This window comes from Ornithorhynchus anatinus, chromosome 6 (genome assembly GCF_004115215.2).
Source record: "Ornithorhynchus anatinus isolate Pmale09 chromosome 6, mOrnAna1.pri.v4, whole genome shotgun sequence".
Lineage (NCBI taxonomy): Eukaryota > Metazoa > Chordata > Mammalia > Monotremata > Ornithorhynchidae > Ornithorhynchus > Ornithorhynchus anatinus.
The window spans coordinates 1,590,186-1,608,711 of NC_041733.1; the positions used below are offsets into that span (position 1 = coordinate 1,590,186).

At 50.4% G+C, this 18,526-nt stretch overlaps 1 long non-coding RNA gene across 1 annotated transcript in view; it reads right to left on the bottom strand.

Moving 5' to 3' along the window:
• LOC114812791 overlaps positions 1-18,526 on the bottom strand; it is a 76,431-nt gene that overhangs the window by 55,755 nt on the left and 2,150 nt on the right. The gene's annotated exons all lie outside the window — the stretch shown is intronic.

An 18,526-nucleotide genomic window follows, 5' to 3' on the forward strand; every position in this document is an offset into this window, starting at 1 on the left:
CCATGCTCTTTACTGAGCACCCTCTGTACTGCCACTCTCTGTATTGAGTGCCTTCTGGGCACTGCACACTATATTGAACATCCCCTGGGTGTTGTGTTCTATACTGGGCACCCCCTGGGTGTCATTGCTGTGCGCTGAGCACCTCCTGGGTCATATGCACTGTGCTCTGTGTTGTATTGAGCATCCCCTGGGTACCTCATGCTCTATTAAGCATCCCCTGAGAGCCACACTCCCCTCTCAGGGTCACACCTGGAGAGTTTCCAGTATTCTACCAGTCTCGACTATGGGACGCATAGTCAAGTGGAGGCCTGCCCATTCCATTCTTGGTTTGGGCAGTGGTTAGCGAGTGGAAGGCAGTCTGCTACAAGTCAAAACTCCCCTGTGCTGAGCAACATCGGCATGGGAGAGAGTCAAGGGCGGAGACTCAGGTTTACCGTGCAGAAGGAGGCGACGATAAACCACTTCTGGATTTTTACCAAGAAAACTCTCCGGATCCACTACCAGAACGATTACAGGTGGAGGTGGGGCGTTCTGGGAGAGATGTGTCCAAGGCATCGCTATGGGTCGGAGACGGCTCGACAGCATAAGACAAGACTAGAGAGCCACACACTATACTGAGGGTCCCCTGGGTGCCACACACTGTGCGTGCCGAGCACTTGGAAAAGGCAGTGCAAATAGATGAAATGAGATTTTTGAATTATAATAATAATTCCCATTGTCCAGCAGGCTTGAGGGCCACCTTCGGGGGCCTCTAATGCAATCTCTAGCTGAACTTGGGAGGTCCATGTTCTTAAAATAATTCACTAGGTGATATCAGACATTAATGGGCAGAGCACTTCAGGGGCTTTCAAAACCAATTAGCAACAACCCAGTCAGCCAATCAATCATATTTATTGAGCACTTACTGCATGCAGAGCACTGTACTAAGTGCTGGGGAGAGTATAGCACAAAACAAACAGATCCATTCTCTGCCCACAATGATGTTATAGTCTAGGCATGAGCTTACAGTCTAGACTCACATTCTGCCATGAACCTAATCCTGTGGGAAAGAAATGCCGCAGTGGGATGTGAACTTCCCGCTGCCTTTTACTGAGTGGGGAACTCCAGTCTTCTTGCACAGCCTCTGTGATCTCTCTTCTTCCCAGTGAACATCTTATCCTCCTCCCAACACCCCCCACCCCACTATGACCTCGGCCAATTAATTTATTTGTAGCAATAATAACCATTGTGGTATTGGTTGAGTGCCTATGTGTCGAGCACTGTGCCAAGCACTGGGTGAAATATTAGATACATTACAATCACATCAGACACTGTCCCTGTCCCACATGACTCTGTTTTACTGAACTCCCCCAAGCGCTTAATATAGTGTTCTGCGTGCACTAAGTACTCAATAGCTACCACTGATTGATTTTTTGATGGGACTCACAGTCTTTAGGAGAAGAAAGGCAAGATTAAGCCCATTTTTACAGCTGAGGAAACTGAGGCAAAGAGAAGTTAGATGACTTGACTAAAATCACCGAGTATGCAAGGGGCAGAGAGGGGATTAGAAGAATCCCAGTCCTGTGCTCTATTGATAAGAAATAAGGATGGTATTTGTTAAGCGCTTACCTTGTGCCAAGCACTGTTCTAAGCACAGTGGTAGATACAAGGTCATCAGGTTGTCCCACGTGGGGCTCCCGGTCTTAATCCCCATTTTACAGATGAGGTAATTGAGGCCCTGAGAAGTGAAGTGACTTGCCCAAAGTCACACAGCCGACAAGCGGCAGAGCCGAGATTAAAACCCACAAATCCCAAGCCCTATCTCCTTCTACTAAGCCATGCTGCTAGGCTACACTGCATTTTATTCACTTACCAATCCACTTTCCCATCTTCCTCCTGTCAGTCAATCAATCAGTGGTAATTACTGAGCGCTTACTGTGTGCAGAGCACTGTACCAAGCACTTGGGAAAGGGCAGTGCAAATGGTCAAAACACCATACAATACAAACGCGTGCCAATTATTTCAGCGTCTGACTCCCCCAGATAGACTGGAAGCTTCTCCAGGTCAAGGGGTCACGCCTTCTGTCTCTACTGTACTTTCCCAAGTGTTTTGTCCAGCGATCTGCAGCCAGGAGGTTCTAAGCTCCTTGAGGGCAGGAATCTCTTCTTCCAACCCTAATATACTCTCTCATGGGCTTACTACAGTGCTCTCTACATGCAGGAAACACTCAACAAATGCCATCCCTTGATGGATCAAATCCTGCAGTATCAAAGTGCTGCTCCTCTTCATTAGCAAAAGAAATGGAAAAAAAAATCTATTGATCTAAACACAGTGTTTTCTGCTGCCCGTGTGTGTGTGCGTGTGTGTGTCTATCACATACAATTGAGACTTCTTTTGCCTCTCAAGGAGGAAAAAACAGCACTGAACAGGGATTTTAATGAAATCATCACATTGAAACAGTTTCATATTAAATCCCGCTAATTTTCTAGGTGAAGACTGAGAAGTGAATGTGAGCAAACATTAAAAGGGAATTGAATCTGCATTCCTTATGCTACAGGCACATGTTTACATGACCTTTAAAACAGAATTAAGGCTGTATCATCATCAGCTGTAGGCAATTCACATTACTAAGGCAATCAAATCAGAAGGCTAAACTAACTATAAAACATAAATTAAACGGATTGGGAACCACCCTAATTCACTAGGTTTACTTGCAGTCTACTTTTCTCCTAGTGGTAATTTCAAAACAGCTTGTACAAGGACCGGAGTGGATTGATTTGTGTACACACACACACACACACACACACACAACACCTTACGGGTGTGAAAGTGTTGCCTCTGCCCCAAGTCCCCTATCTCTCCCTCTTTCCTCCCCCAATTCTGCAATTTGCACTCCTCTCCCTGGCCTTCCCCAGATCCATCTGCTGGAACAGGACACCTTCCAAAGCAACTTGCACCCCCCGCCCCGTCAGGTCCTCCCTGTCCCCGTCCGGCTCCCCCTGGAAGATCATCGATCAAGATCAATCAATCAATCATATTTATGGAGCACTTACTGTGGGCAGAGCACTCTACTAAGCACTTGGGAGAGGACAAGGCGACAGAGTCGGTAGACCCATTCGCTGCCCACAACGAAGGTGACCGACCACTGAGACCTGTGTCCGCTAGACTTCGGACAGCCTACGTGTCAGTCTGGAGGTCTGGTTGCATTCCGGACACTCCGGCCTGGGTAGACACTGCCAAGTCAGTCCGACCTGACCCCTGTATCCTTCTTCTCTGCTCCCTATACTCAAGTATGAGTATATGTAATAATAATAAAAATAATTAAAATGGTATTTGTTAAGCACCTACTGTGTGCCAGTCACTGTACTAAGCACTGGGGTGGGTACAAGCAAATCAGGTTGGACACAGTTTCTGTCCCAAGTGGAGCTCACAGTGTCATTCTCATTTTCCAGAGAAGTTAAGTGACTTGCCCAAGGTCACACAACAGACAAACAGTGGAGCCAGGATTAGAAACCCATGACCTCTGACTCCCAGGCCCGTAGTCTATCCCCTACACCATGCTGCTTCAGTGTCTGTGTGTGTGTGTGTGTGTGTGTGTGTGTGTGTGTGTGTAGGTCTATATGTGACATGGCCTAGCAGAAAGAGCACAGGCCTGGGAGTCAGAGGTCATGGGTTCTAATCTCAGTTCTGCCACCTATCTGCTGTGTGATCATGGGCAAGTCACTTACCTTCTCTGGGCCTCAGTTACCTCATCTGTAAAATGGGGATCAAGATTGTGAGCCCCATAAGGGACATAGACACATGGACTGTGTCCAACCTGATTACCTTGTATCTACTCCAGCACTCAGAACAGTGCTTGGCACATAGTAAGCATTTAACAAATACCACAGTTATTATTATGTGTGCCTATGGGGGAGGAAGCAACTATTGAGGTTGGCAGACCATATGTGGATGTGTTTAAGTATATGTGTATATCTATATATCAGGATATATGTGCCTTCGTGTGTTTGGGTGTGTAAACCTGAGCAGGTGTGTGTCCACATTCCCCTGTGTGGCTTTCAATCAATCACTAATATTTACTAAGCAGCCATATGCAGAGTACTGTACTAAGCTCTTGGGAGAGTACAGTGGCATTAGCAGGATTGATCCCTGTCCTCAAAGAGCTTACCGTCAAGTGAGGGAGAAAGACACTCAAAAATGTAGACAAGAGAGGATTTTGACAAGCCGAAATGAGTGATTTCACATCGTTTTAGTAACCAGGGCTTTGGGAGGAGGGGGTGGGGGCTGCTCAGCAAGATGGATGGAGGAGGAGGATCAAAATTGAGGGTACGGGGTGGAAATGTCCGATTCTTTTCCAGTTCAGGGTGGGGAAGTGGAGGGACAGAGGGCCAGAGACCTAGTGGCTAGAGCACTGGCCCGGGAATCAGAAGGACCTGGATTCTAATCCTGGCTCTGCCTGTCATGTACTATGTGACCTTGGGCAAGTCACCTCACTTCTCTGTGCCACAGTCCCAACTGAAAAATGGGGTTAAAACTGTGAGCTCCATGAGGGACATGGATTATGTCCAACCCGATTACTTTGGATCTACCCCACTACTTAGAACAGCATCTGGCACATAGTAAGCATTCAACTAATACCTTTTTAAAAAAAAGGGGGTGGGGGGCAAAGACCTGGGTTGGCCACTTTCTCCTCCAAGCTTTCTTCCTCCCTCCTGAGGAGCCAACTGCCCCGCTGGCTTTGAAAACAAACTGGACCCTCCGCTTCCTGGAGAATCGATCCGGGCTCGCACAGGAAGGTTCCCCGACACCTGACTGGAAGCACAAACAAACCCAAAACGGCAGACCCCCGGTGGCCCCCAGCTTCACATCAAACGCCAATCCTGCTCTCCGTCTCCAGGCTGGGATTTGTTTTCACAGGCTGGGCTTCGGTTCCAGACAGAACCAGAGACATTCTCAGCCCGGCCAAGCCTTGGCTTCCCTGGCTTAGCTTGTCTCGAGCCCAAAGTTGGGGAAGGGCTTAGGGTGTGATGCAGCGGGTTGGGGGGCCACTGGTCTGGAGACCTGGGATCTGATCTCGGTGCCACTCCTGGCCTTTGGTGAGGCCTTGGGCAGGTCACCGAGTCTCTCTGGGCCTCAGTTTCCTCATCGGGAAAACAGGAACTGGTTATCTGTTTCCCCTCCTTTTTTGAAACTGTATTTTATAAATGACTTATTTATTCATATTAATGTCTGTCTCACCCTCTAGACTGTAAACTCATTATGGACAGGGAACATGTCTGCTAATTCTGTTGTACTGTACTCTCCCAAGCGCATAGTACATTGTTCTGCATATAGTAAACACTCAATAATCCTGCTGATTGATTAATTGACTGGTGACCTGTGCGCCCCGTGTGGGAGAGGGACTGTGTCCGGCCTGATTATCTTGTTCTTTCATTCATTCAGTCGTATTTATCGAGTGCTTACTGTGTGCAGAGCACTGTACTAAGTGATTGGAAGAGTACAATATAACAATAAACAGACACATTCAGGGAGCTTATAGTCTTTTAGGACCCCACGCTGGGAATGCAGTAAGCAGTTAACAAATACTGTTATCATTACTATTATCATCTGGCTAATAGTCCCACCCAGTCTATCCCTCCCTCACAGGGAGGTTGCGAGAACGAAAATGACGTAACGACATGAAAAAGTGAAAGGACTATACAGAGCTATGGTACCTGAGAGTTTCCACATATGTAGAAATGCGAACTTGAAGAACCTGGGGTTTAGTCTGCAATAAGGGTGAGATTCCCCCCAACACATATACAAAAAGTATTACCCATGCACACAAATGCTTCAACTCCCATAAGAGAAGCAGCGAGGCCTGGTGGAAAGAGCAGTGGGCCTGGCAGTGGGGTGACCTGGGGTTCTAATCCCGACTTTACCATTTGCCTGCTGTGTGACCTAGGGAGATTTATTTCAGTTTCCTCTTCTGTAAAATGGGGATGTGTACATAATATATACATAATGCTGTGGGGCTGGGGGGGGGGGGTGAAAGAACAAAGGGAGTGAGTCAGGGCGATGCAGAAGGGAGTGGAAGAAGAGGAAAGGTGGGTTTAGTCAGGGAAGGCCTCTTGGAAGAGATGTACTTTAAATAGGGTTTTGAAGCGGGGGAGAGTAATTATCAGTCAGATTTGAGGAGGAAGGGTGTTCCAGGCTAGGGATAGGATGTAGGCGAGGGGTCGGTGGTGAGATAAACGAGATCAAAATACAGTGAAACGATCTAGCACCAGAGGAGCAAAGTGTGCGGGCTGGGTTGTGGTAGGAGAGTAATAATAATAATAATGCTGGTATTTGTTAAGCACTTACTATGTACCAAGCACTGTTCTGAGCCCTGGGGTAGATACAAGATAATCAGTTTGTCCCAGGTGGGGCTCACAGTCTTCATCCCCATTTTACAGATGAGGTAACTGAGGCACAGAGAAGTTAAGTGGCTTGCCCAAGGTCACACAGCTGACAAGTGGCAGAGCTGGGATTAGAACCCACGACCTCTGACTCCCACCCCCGAGCTCTTTCCCCTGAGCCACGCTGCTTTTCAACCAATAGGTAAGGTAGGAGTGGGTAAGGTGATTGAATGCTTTAATAGCAATATTGAGGAGTTTTTGTTTGATACAGAGGTGGATGGGAAACGACTCGAGTTTTTTGAGGAGCGGAGTGACGTGTCTGAACGTTTTTGTAAAAAAATGATTCGGGCAGCAGAGTGAAGTATGGACTGGAGTGGGGAGAGACAGAAGGCTGGGAGGTCAGCAAGGAGGCTGATGCAGTAATCCAGGTGGGATAGAAAGAGTGACCATTGAGAGGGCAGTTTCTGTGGCGTGAAGGGGATGGAAGCCAGATTGGAGGGGGTCCAGGAGAGAATTGGAGAAGAGGAATCTGAGACAGCAGTGTAGACAACTCACTCAAGGAGTTTGGAGAGGAATGGTAGGCGGGAGATGGGGCGGTAATTGGAGGGAGTCCTGGGGTCAAGAGAGGGTTTTTTTAGGCTTTGGGAGACATGGGCATGTTTAAAAGCAGTGGGAAAGAAGCCATTAGAGAGCCAATAGTTGAAGATGGCTGTTACGGAGGGAAGAAGGGAGGGGGTGAGAGTTTTGAGAAGGTGAGAAGGAATGGGGTAGGCTGTGCAGGTGGAGGGGGTGAATTTGAGAGGAGTCAGGAGATCTTCTCTAGAGGTCCTGCTGGAAAGGATGGGAGAGCTGAAGAGGAGGACAGAACGGGGAGGGACTGAAGAGGGGCCAGGGAGATTTTAGGGAGCTCACGCCTGATAGTGTCAATTTTCTTAATTAAGTCAGGTCACTGAGGGTAAGGGATGGGGGAGGTGGGAGGACGGGGACTGAGGAGGGAATTAAATGTCTGGAACAACTAGTGAGGGCATGGCTGTCAATAAGGGTGGAGAAATGCCTTTGGCAGGCAGAGAAGAGGACAGAGTTTAAGAATGTAAGGATAAACTTGAAGTGGAAGAAGTCAGCCTGATATTTAAATTTCCTCCAGTAGTGCTCTGCAGCTTGCACACAAGAATGAAGGAGGCATACTGGCCAGGTGATCCAGGACTGTGGGTTAGTGGTACTAAATCGACAAAGGGATAGGGGAGCGAGTGAGTTGAATTCAGCAGAGAGGGTGCTATAGAGAGTGTCAGTTTGGTCATGAAGGGAAGGTTGCTTGGGTATGGAAGCTAAGCAGGGCATGATGAGTTGAGAAAATGGGATGGGATCAAAAGACTAGCAGTCTCTGTGGGGGAATAGTACAGATCCAAGAGGAGGAGGTGTGTGGGAAAGGAAGCAAGTGATGAGGTTGTGGTCGGATAGAGGAATTTCAGAGTTGGTGAGGGTAGAGATTGTACAGTGGTTAGAGGAGATGAGATGGAATTGTGTCCAAGTTGGTTGAGTGGGCGAAGTGGGGTGGAGCAGGAGGTCAGCAGAGGTGAGAAGTGATAGAAGGCGGGCAGCAGAAGGGTCATCAGGAACATTTCTGTGGATATTCAAGTCCCCAAAGATCAATATGGGCATGGAGAAAGAGAGAAGAAATGTGAGGAAGCGATTAAAATGGTTACAGAAGTTGGAGGTGGGACCTGAGTGCGGTAGATGATAGCTATTAGAATCTAGAGGGGGTGGAGGAGGTGAATGATATGGGCTTCGCAGAAAGGAAGGGGGGAGGTGGAATGGTGCAAAAGTGGTATTGGGGCGTGAGAAGGAAGCCAACGCCTCCTTCTTTCTCCATGAGTCTGGGGGAGTGGGAGAAGATGAGACCTCCCTCTGGAGAGAGCAGCAGTGGAGACCATGTCACCTGAGGAGAGCCAGGATTCAGTGATGGCAAGGAGGAGGAGTGACCGGGATAGGAACAGGTCAAGGATGAAGGGAAGCTTCCCCATGATGGAACGGGGGTTCCATAGGCCACACTTGGCTGAAGCTATGGGAAGGGGGGTGGGGGTAGTGGGAGAGTGGACCGGACAAGGGGTGGGAGGGAATGGATGGAAGTGATCTGAGGGGGATGAGGGATGGCTCTAGGTCAGGATTACAGGGATTGGGTGGGGAGGAGTTGATGTTGGGGGGGAGGGAGGTGAGGTGGGAGATGGGACTGGGATGAGTTGACAGGAGGGAGGGTATTGAAGGTCATTGTGGGGTTGGTGAAGCAAACGATAGCAATAACAATTTAATTTGGTGATACTCAGAGGAGATGGTTGAATTGTACTTGGCTTGTTGAGAGTAAGAAGGCCAAGAAGTAAGAGAACCCTGAAGAGATGGTTGAATTACTCTTGCGTCTTTGAGAGTGAAGAGTCCAGTGTTTAGGGAAACCCTGAGGAGACGACTGAATTGTCTCTGGGGCCTTCGGAGTGAAGAGGCCAGTGAGTAGGAGTAAACAGGCTGGGTCGGTGTGAACCTAGAAAAAAGCAGGGGCTGAGTAGGCGTGATGGCAGGCAGCCACTGATATATAAGATGTATGAACCTGACCCTTGGTCACCTGGAGGTTAGGTAGCCACACCCTGATCTGACTGCATGGAAAGAGGGAGGATGAAGAAAATAATCGCTTCTCGGCCCCAGCTGATCAGGAACTAAATTGGGGGGGCGGGGAGGGGAAGGCGCCGTGTGTGTGTGTGTGTGTGTGTGTGTGTGTGGTGTTGGAGGAGGAAGAGTTTCAATCTCTCCTAAGGAAGTGACAAAGAGCTTAGTCATTTCTGGTGGCCGGAGAGACCAGTGGTCAGAGGGTCAAGCTCAGGGCCAAGGGAGCTTGCAGGGAGATGAGAAGTCCAAGACAAGGGGGACAAGGGCAGTGAAGCCCTTCAGGCCCCACCCCCAGATCCCTTAACCCTCCTCCTCATCTCCCTCCCTCCTCCTCCTGCTTCAGCCCTCCCTCCTCCACCTGCCACCGCTCTGCCCCCACCCCCGTCCCAGTCCCTGCCCTGCCTAAGGCCGCTTCCTTCCCACCCCAGCACCCTCCCACTCCCAAAGACGTCCAGGTGGCATTGATCTCCCCTCGGGCAATCTCACCTCCCCCACTCCATGGCTCCAGCTGGACCGGTCGGCCAACTGAAAAGGGGTCCCCCAAAGGACCGGGCTGGCCTGTGGACGGCCAGCTCAGGGCCCATTGGATGGCCTCAGCCCCCACCCCTTACCCTCTGTGCCCTGGAGCCCAACCACCAGCAGAGCCCCAGGCGGGGGTTGGGGGATGGCTCCATTGACCCAGGAGTGACCCCAGCCAGGACTTCACGGTCCTTGACCGGGCAGAGTCACTGCCGCCACCTCCCCCCCACCCCCCGGCCACCAGCCCCAGACTCTTGGACCAACCAGTTTACCACCTCCTCGAGCAGGAGAGAGACCGGGCCCCTCCAGCCCCGGGGGCCTAGGGCCTGCCCTCATCCTGGCCCTGGCCCTGGCCCTGGCCCAGGCCCTGCCCAGCCCCAGCCCCTGCCTGCCCTGACCACTCCAAGACCCCCCGCTCAAGCTCCTGCCCCTCTCTCCCTATCACGTCCCTTTCTTACCCAGGCCCAGAACTCGAGGTCCCAGGGCATCTGAAAGGTGCCTTCCTGGAGAAAGGCAGATCGCTCAGTTTCCAGAATTGGGATACAGAGCAGGGACTGAGGGCAGAGGAACGAGGACAGAGATCGAGGGTGGGGGGCAAGCGCTGGGGTAAAGAGCAGGGTCAGAGGTCTGAGCACAGGGCAGGAGCAGAGGGCAGGGTCAAAGGGCAGGGATAGAGGGCATGGACAGAGGGCAGGGAAAGAGGGCAGGTGTTAAGGACTGGGTCAGGGAAGACAAGGCGTTGGCCGGGAGCAAGGGAGCAGGGGGTGCTGAGGGAAGGAAGGTGGGGGCAGGGGGCAAAAGGGCAAGGGAAGAGGTGCAGGGCTAGGGTAGAGGGAGGAGGGGCAGAGGGGCACACATGCCAAACCTGGAGCCCAGGCTTGAGAGTCAGAGGATGTGGGTTCTAATCCCGCCTCCGCCACTTCTCTGCTGTGTGACCTTGGGCAAATCACTTAACTTGTTTGTGCCTCAGATACTGGGTGAGCAGCGTGGCTCAGTGGAAAGAGCCTGGGCTTCGTAGTCAAAGGTCATGGGTTCGACTACCGGCTCTGCCAGTTGTCAGCTGTGTGACTGTGGGCAAGTCACTTAACTTCTCTGTGCCTCAGTTACCTCATCTGTAAAATGGGGATTAACTGTGAGCCTCACGTGGGACAACCTGATTGCCCTATATCTCCCCCAGCACTTAGAACAGTGCTCTGCACATAGTAAGCGCTTAACAAATACCAACATTATTATTATCTGGAAAATGGGGGTGAAGACTATGAGTCCCACGTGGAGCAACCTGATTACCTTGAATCTACCCCAGCACTTAGAACAGTGCTTGGCACATAGTAAACACTTAACAAATATCCTTATTATTATTATTAACTGAAAAGAGCAAGAAAGAGAGGACAGCATGCCTAGTGGATATTTATTTCCCTTAGCAGGGCTCCCCGGCACGGCTTGTCCTCTCTCCCTTATGCCGCCTCCTCCAGGCAGGAGCCCAGACTTCCACCTGCAGTAAACCAACCCCTCCAGACTCGCCAGCCCACTCGACCCGCTCCTGGCTGGGTCTTGAAGGGCTCCTGGCCAATAGGCTGCGGATGCAAGATTCAGGGGCCTCCCGGCGCCTGTCTAATGATAATAATAATAATGATGATGTTGGTATTTGTTAAGAGCTTACTATGTGCCAAGCACTGTTCTAAGCTCTGGGGCAGGTACAAGGTAACCAGGTTGTCCCACGTGAGGCTCACAATCTCCATCCCCATTTTCCCAATGAGGTAAATGAGGCACAGAGAAGCTAAGCTAAGAAGCCCAAGGTCACACAGCAGACAAGTGCCGGAGCGGGGATTAGAACCCCCGTCTTCTGATTCCCAAGCCCGTGCTCTTTCCACCAAGGTACAGTGTTTCCCTCTACCTCTCTCTTCCCCTCCTGCCTCCCTCTACCTACATCTTTCCTTTCCTGTCTCCCCTCTGCTCCTACTCGCCCCTTCCAGTCTCCCCTCTACCCTTCTCCCCATCTCCCCGCCCCGACTCCAATATGCAGAGAAGCAGCGTGCTTTAGTGGAAAGAACACGGTCTTGGGAGTCAGAGGACATGGATTCTAATCCCTGCTCTGGTACTTGCCGGATCACTTCATTTTTCTGTTTCTTATTTACTTTATCTGTTAAATGGGGATTAAGACTGTGAGCCTCACACGGGGCAACTTGATGACCCTGTGTCTATCCCAGATACAAATATATATCATAATTATTCATTATTTATTATTGTCTCTCCCTTTCTGCCCATCTCCTCCGCCCCCAGCCCCCTTAAGCACCAGCCCACCCCGGAGGCCCGGAGCGGGAGCCCAACGGGTTGAGTCGGTGTCGGCGCTGACCCTTGCTGACCCTCTTTCCCCCCCGGCAGCCCCCTACCCCTTCATCCTCCACCCACCCTTCTCCACCGCCCCTGCCCGCTTCTATACAAAATCAAAAATTTTACAAAAGCTAAAAAGGAAGGTGCAGGAGGTGGCGGCTTTGCTGCTGGGGTCATTTAAACACCTGGTGGGTATTTATTCATTCAGTCGTATTTATTGACCGCTTACTGTGTGCAGAACACTGTACTAAGCTCTCGGAAAGTACAATTCGGCAACAGTAAGAGCCCCCCCCCCCCGAAAGCGGAATAACGGGGGTTCCGACCAGCAGGGGCGGGTGTGGATTTGGGGAGGGGATGGAGTTGGGGGGCGTGACAGGAGAGGGGCTAGGGAGGGGAAGACGGGACAGAATAAAATAAATGAATTCTGGTATTTCTTTAACGCTTACTGTGTGCCAAGCACTGTTCTAGGCGTTGGGGTAGGTACAAGGTAATCAAGTTGTCCCACGTGGGACAGTCTTAATCCCTATTTTCCGGATGAAGTAACTGATTCACAGAGAAGGTAAGTAGCTTGGCCAAGGTCACAGCAGACAAGTGGTGGAGCCAGGGTTAGAACCCGTGTCCTAAGTAAGGGGAGCATAGAGTGTGGAAAACGGACACAGACACCCGAAAAAGAAATAGAGAGACACAGAGACACTGCCAGAGATAAGGAGGGAGAAGTAGGGAGAGTAAAAGAGTCTCTCCATCTACCCGTTCCTACTTAATAATGATGGCATTTGTTAGGCGCTTACTATGTGCCACGCACTGGGATAGATACAAAGTAAAGAGGTTTTCCATCGTGGGGCTCACAGTTTTCATCCCCGTTTTACAAATGGAGCAACTGAGGCACGGGGAAGTTAAACGACTTGGCCAAGGTCCCACAGCAGACAAGGGGCGGAGCCGGAATTAGAACCCACGTCCTCTGACTCCCAAACCCGGGCTCTTGCCAAGGGGCCAAACTGCTTCTTCCTCCCTGTCTCTGTTGGTGTTTGCCAGTAGCACTAAAATTGTACATTCCAAGCGCTTAGTACAGTGCACATAGTAAGCGCTCAATAAATGCTATTGAATGAATGAATGATCGGTTGAAATGGAGATAGCGAGGCAGAGCAGAGAACCCAGGGATAGAAAGTGTACAGCACGGGGGCACACAGAGCGAAATGGGGACAGGAACAACTCCCGCTCCGGGCCTCCGGGGTGGGCTGGTGCTTAAGGGGGCTGGGGGCGGAGGAGATGGGCAGAAAGGGAGAGACAATAATAAATAATGAATAATTATGATATTTATTTGTATCTGGGATAGACACTGGGTCATCAAGTTGTCCCGTGTGAGGCTCACAGTCTTAATCCCCATTTAACAGATAAATCACAAAAATAGAGGGAAAAAATAATGGCATTCGTTAAGCACTTTAGCACCGTGCTAAGCGCTAGGGTAGATACAAGGTAATCAGGTTGTCCCACGTGGGGCTCACAGTCTTAATCCCCATTTTATAGATAAGGTGAGTGAAGCACAGAGAAGTTAGTGATTTGCCCAAAGTCACACAGCTGAGAAGTGGCAGAGGCGGGATTAGAACCCACGACCTCTGACTCCTAAGCCCCTGTTCTTTCCACTACGCCACGCTGCTCTAAGTCGAAACAGAGACAAAGCAGGATAGTGTTGTACTCAACGCCGGAATCCTCCCCGTCTCACAAGCCTGAAACTTTAGCCTTATCTTTCACTCAACTGCTCGTTATGGGCAGGGAATGTGTCTACTAATGCTGTTGTATTTTCCCAAGCGCTTAGTACAGTGCTTGATTGATCTGTTTCATTCTGCCCGTATATTCAGTCTGTCCCCAAATCCTGTCCATTCACGGCATCGCTACAGTCCGTCCTTTCCTCTCCATCCAAACTGCTACGGTATTAATCCAAGCATTTATCCCATCACGCCTTCGAACACTGTATCAGCCTCCTCGCTGACCTCCCTGCCTCCTGTCTCTGCCCACTGCCATATATATGTCACTTTGCTGTCCGGTGTGTTTTTCGGAAAAAAAATAAATAATGGTATTTGTTAAGCACTTCCTATGGGCCGAACACTGTCCTAAGCGCTGTAGTAGGCTCAAGCTTATCAGGTTATCCACCTGGGGCTCAGTCTTAATCCCCATTTTACAGATGAGGTCACTGAGGCACAGAGAAGTGAAGTGACTGGCCCAAAGTCACACAGCTGACAAGCGGCAGAGTCGGGATTAGAACCCGTGACTTCGGACTCCCGAGCCAGGGCTCTCGCCACTAAGCCACGCTGCTTATCCTGGAAAACCGTTCAGGATGCTTCTCTCCTCTCCTCTGGAACCTCCAGAGGTTGCCCATCCACCTCCGCCTCAAGCAGAAACTTTTTACCATCGGCTTTAACGCATTAAAATCAACTTGCCCTCTCCTACCTCACCACTCCTCCTCCAAGAGGCCTTCCCTGACTAAGCTCTCATTTCCCCCTAGTTCCTCTCCAGTCTGCGTCACCTACGCACTTGGTTCTGTGGCCTTTAAACATTTGATATTGACTCCGCCGTACTCACCATCCATAATTCATTTTCATGGCTGTTCCCTGTGGGCTGGGAATGTATCTGCTTATTGTTATATTGCGCTCTCTCAAGCGCTTAGTACACTGCTCTGCACACAGTAAGCGTTCAATAAATGCGATCGAATGAATGAATATAGGCTTCTTGTGGGCAGGGAACGTGTCTACCAACTCTGTGGTATTGTAATAATAATAATAATAATGGTATTTATTAGGCGCTTACTATGTGCCAAGCACTCTTCTAAGCGCTGGGGTAGATATAGGTTGTCCCACGTGGGGCTCACAGTCTTAACCCCCCTTTTACAGATGAGGTAACTGAGGCACAGAGAAGTGAAGTGCCTTGTGCAAAGTCACGCAACTGATAAGTGGCGGAGCCGGGATTAGAACCCACGACCTCTGACTCCCAAGCCCGTGCTCCTTCCGCTAATGCGCTGCTTCTCTCCCAAACGCTTAGTCTTGGGCTCTGCACCCAGTAGGCGCTCAATAGACACCACTGACTAAAATGGACGGATAGAGATAGAGGGGGAAACGTTTACAGAGTCTGCAAGGCAGAAACAGAGACAGCGACAGTGAAATAGAAAGAGAGACAGAAAGAGGCAGAGAGGCAGAATCAGAGACCCAAGCAGAGTTAGAGAGCTAAACGGAAGAGACACAGAGATATCGAAGCAGAGACAGAGACACATAGAGACAGAAAGAGGCCGAGGCAGAAACGCAGACGCAAGCAGAGATAGAGAGACAAACGGGGGAGACATAGAGATGGAGAAGCAGAAATAGAGACGGCGACAGAAACAGAGAGAGGCACAGAGACAGAAAGAGACCGAGGGAGAAACGCAAGGAAAAGCAGAGATCACAGAGGCAGAAACGAAGAGAATGAAACGAAGAGAATGACAAAAGTAGAGAGGCAAAAACAGAGACAAAACAGAGAGACTCAGCAGTAGAGACAGAGACTTGGAGACAGCGAAGCAGACGCAGACCAATTAACCGAGCGCTTAATACAGTGCGCAAGTGCTTGGTTCAGTGCTCTGCACAAAGTAAGCATTCAAAGCAATTGATTGATGCTTACTGAGTGTTTTCTGTGTGCAGAGCATTGACCTAAGCGCTTGGAAGAGCGTAATACAGTTCATTCATTCATTGAATCGTACTTAATGAGCCCTTACTGTGTACCGAGCACTGTACTAAACGCCTGGGAGAGTGCAATACGGCAGTACACAGACACAATGAAGTCGGCATACCATTATTATTATTATTATTAATAAGAAGGAGCGAAGCTCAGGAGAAAGAGCCCGGGCTTGGGAATCAGAGGTCGTGGGTTCTAATCCCTGCTCCGCCACTTAGCTGTGTGACTTTGGGCAAGTCACTTACCTTCTCTGTGCCTCAGTTACCTCATCTGTAAAATGGGGAAGACTGTGAGCCCCACGTGGAACAAACTGATTACCTTCTATCTCCCGCAGCGCTTAGAACGGTGCTTGGCACATAGAGCTTAAAAATGTCATCATCATTATAATTATTAGGCACGTTCCCTGTCCACAGGGAGCTTAGGGGGAGACAGCCATTAGAATACATTACAGATAGGGGAATGACGGGATGAAAGGATTTGTACCTAAGCGCTGGAGGGGCCGAGGGTGAGGTGACAGAGTTTTAGGGGAAGACGCAGAGAGACGCCGAGATAGAGAGGCAGAAATAGAGACACAGAGAGAGCAAAGCAGACTCAGAGAGACGGAAAGAGGCGGAAGGGCAGAGCCAGGGAGAGACACGAGCAGAGCTAGAGAGGTAGGAGCAAAGACAGAGTCAGGGAAAGCCAACGCTTCTGGAGTCAGGCGATGCCCCCGGGTTTTCCACGGCTCCCGTTTCCTCTCGTGGAAGCCCTCCCCCCGCCTCTCCCATGAGCTGGGACTGAAGGAAAAGTCTCCTATGGAGGGGAGGGTCGTGACCCCGCTGGGAGCTGCTTGCTGAGCTGACCACCCACGGTTCGGACGGGGGTCTCTCTCCCTTCCCTCCCCCAGCCCTCCGCCTCTGCGGGGGGATAATGAGAAAACCTCTCAATCGACAGCAAAATATGAAATCCGCGAAAGCCATAAATCTCCCTTGCTCGCCCGTCCTTCACTGCTTCCCAGAAGAGAAAACCCTACACCCACGCCCCACCCCGAGGAGCTTTGAACAGTGCTTGGCACATAGTGAGCGCTTAACTAACACTATTATTATTATTATTCAAGAGTTGACTGCGGGGCGCGGGGGAGGGCTGAGGTTTGGGGCCTGCTTTCAGGCAAAATGCATTTCCCGTTTCATCGGAGGCAGACTGGAGCCTGCAAATCCCGCGTGGGGGAAGAGTCACGGTGTTCGGAGGAGGAAAATTGGAGGAGGGAGCCCTGAAAAAATAAAACTCTGAGAAATGTCTTTCGGGACGCATCCTTTGGGGAGGAGGGTGCGGAGCGTGGCCGAGCAGAGAGAAGAGAACGGGGGAGTGGGGGGAAAAGAGGGAGAGGATTTGGGACCGGGGGAGAAGTAGAGTGGAGTGGGAATAATAAGAATAATAATTGTATTTGTTAAGCGCTTACTATGTGCCAGGCACCGTACTAAGCGCTGGGGTGGCGACAAGCAAATAAGGTTGGACACAGTCCACGTGGAGCTCACAGTCCAACTCCCTGTTTTACAGATGAGGTAACTGAGGCGCAGAGAAGTGAAGTGACTTGCCTAAGGTCACACCGCAGGCAAGTGGCAGAGTCAGGATTAGAACCCATCTCCTTCTGATTCCCAGGCCCGGCCTCTAACCGCTAGGCCTTGCTGGGAAGCGGGAGAGAGGGGGTGAGGGAGAGCAGGGAGAGAGGGAGAGGGGAAAAGGAGGGGGAAGGGGTGGGAGAAGTGGAGTGGAGTGAGAAACGGGGAAGAGGCCGACGAGGTGTCCCCCTGCCTTTAACTTGGGCCGAGCTGGTCCGGGTCGGTCCGGGCCAGAGCCAAATTTGGGGCTCTGATTCTCTCCGGGGATTGAAAAATGCGCGGGGTTGGGGACGCCATCAGATCTGCAAACTGGGGGACAGGCAGAAACAGTGGCTGAGATCTCAAAGCATCGAAAAGCGGTTTGGTTGGGGTTTTTTTTTTAACTTTTAACGTGAGCTCGAGTCTATGAAAAATAAGTTACAAATTCTTGCAACAGTCGCCTTTCAGGGACTTATTTTTCTCCCATGTCCAGACGGGGTGGGCTATTGAATAAGGCTCTTTTATTCTACATGGGGCAAAGGATTTGTGGCCATGGCGTCCCTTTTATGCCTCTCTCTATGGAAACCTCGATCACGGGGGAAATATGCGAGGCTGAATAGGAGAAGCGGCAGAAAAGAGCGCTTCAGAGCGGCATCTGTTACACTTGGGAAGGGAGACTGACAGGGAAACCCTCTCCAGAAGATTACTTAGAACAGCAACCCGATTTCACTCTATGCAGAATTTAAAATGTTTTTTTTAAAAAAAAAATAAATTATTCCATGCAGGAAAACGATTTCTTTTCTTTGCGGCCGCAGGCGTTGTATTTTGCTTCTGGCGGTAGAATTGGAAGAATTTTCTGAAAAAGAGGTTTCGGCGGGTGGAAGAGGGGGTCGCCGTAATAAAACTCGAGTTTGATTCTCCTCCTCAAAGTGTTTCCACTCCCCGCCTATCTCTATTTCTCTACCTCTCTCTTCTTTGTCTCTCTCTGTCTCCCTCTCTGTGTCTCTCTCCTCTGTCTGGGGGTCTCCCTCTGTCTCCTCTCTTTCTCTATCTGGGGATCTCCCTCTCTGTCTCTCTCCTCTCTTTCTGTCTGGGGATCACCCTCTCTCTGTCTCTCTCCCCTTTTCTCTATCTGGAGATCTCCCTCATCTCCCTCTCAGTCTCTCTCCTCTCTTTCTCTGTCTGGGGATCTCCCTCTGCCTCTCTTCTCTTTCTCTGTCTGGGGATCTCCCTCTCTCTGTCTCTCTCCTCTCTTTCTCTATGGGTTTCTCCTCTCTGTCTCTATGGATCTCCCCTCCCATTCTCTTTCTGTGTATCTCCCTCTCTATCTCTCTCCTCTTTCTCTGTGGGTCTCTCCTCTCGGTCTCTCTCTCTATGGATCTCCCCTCGCTT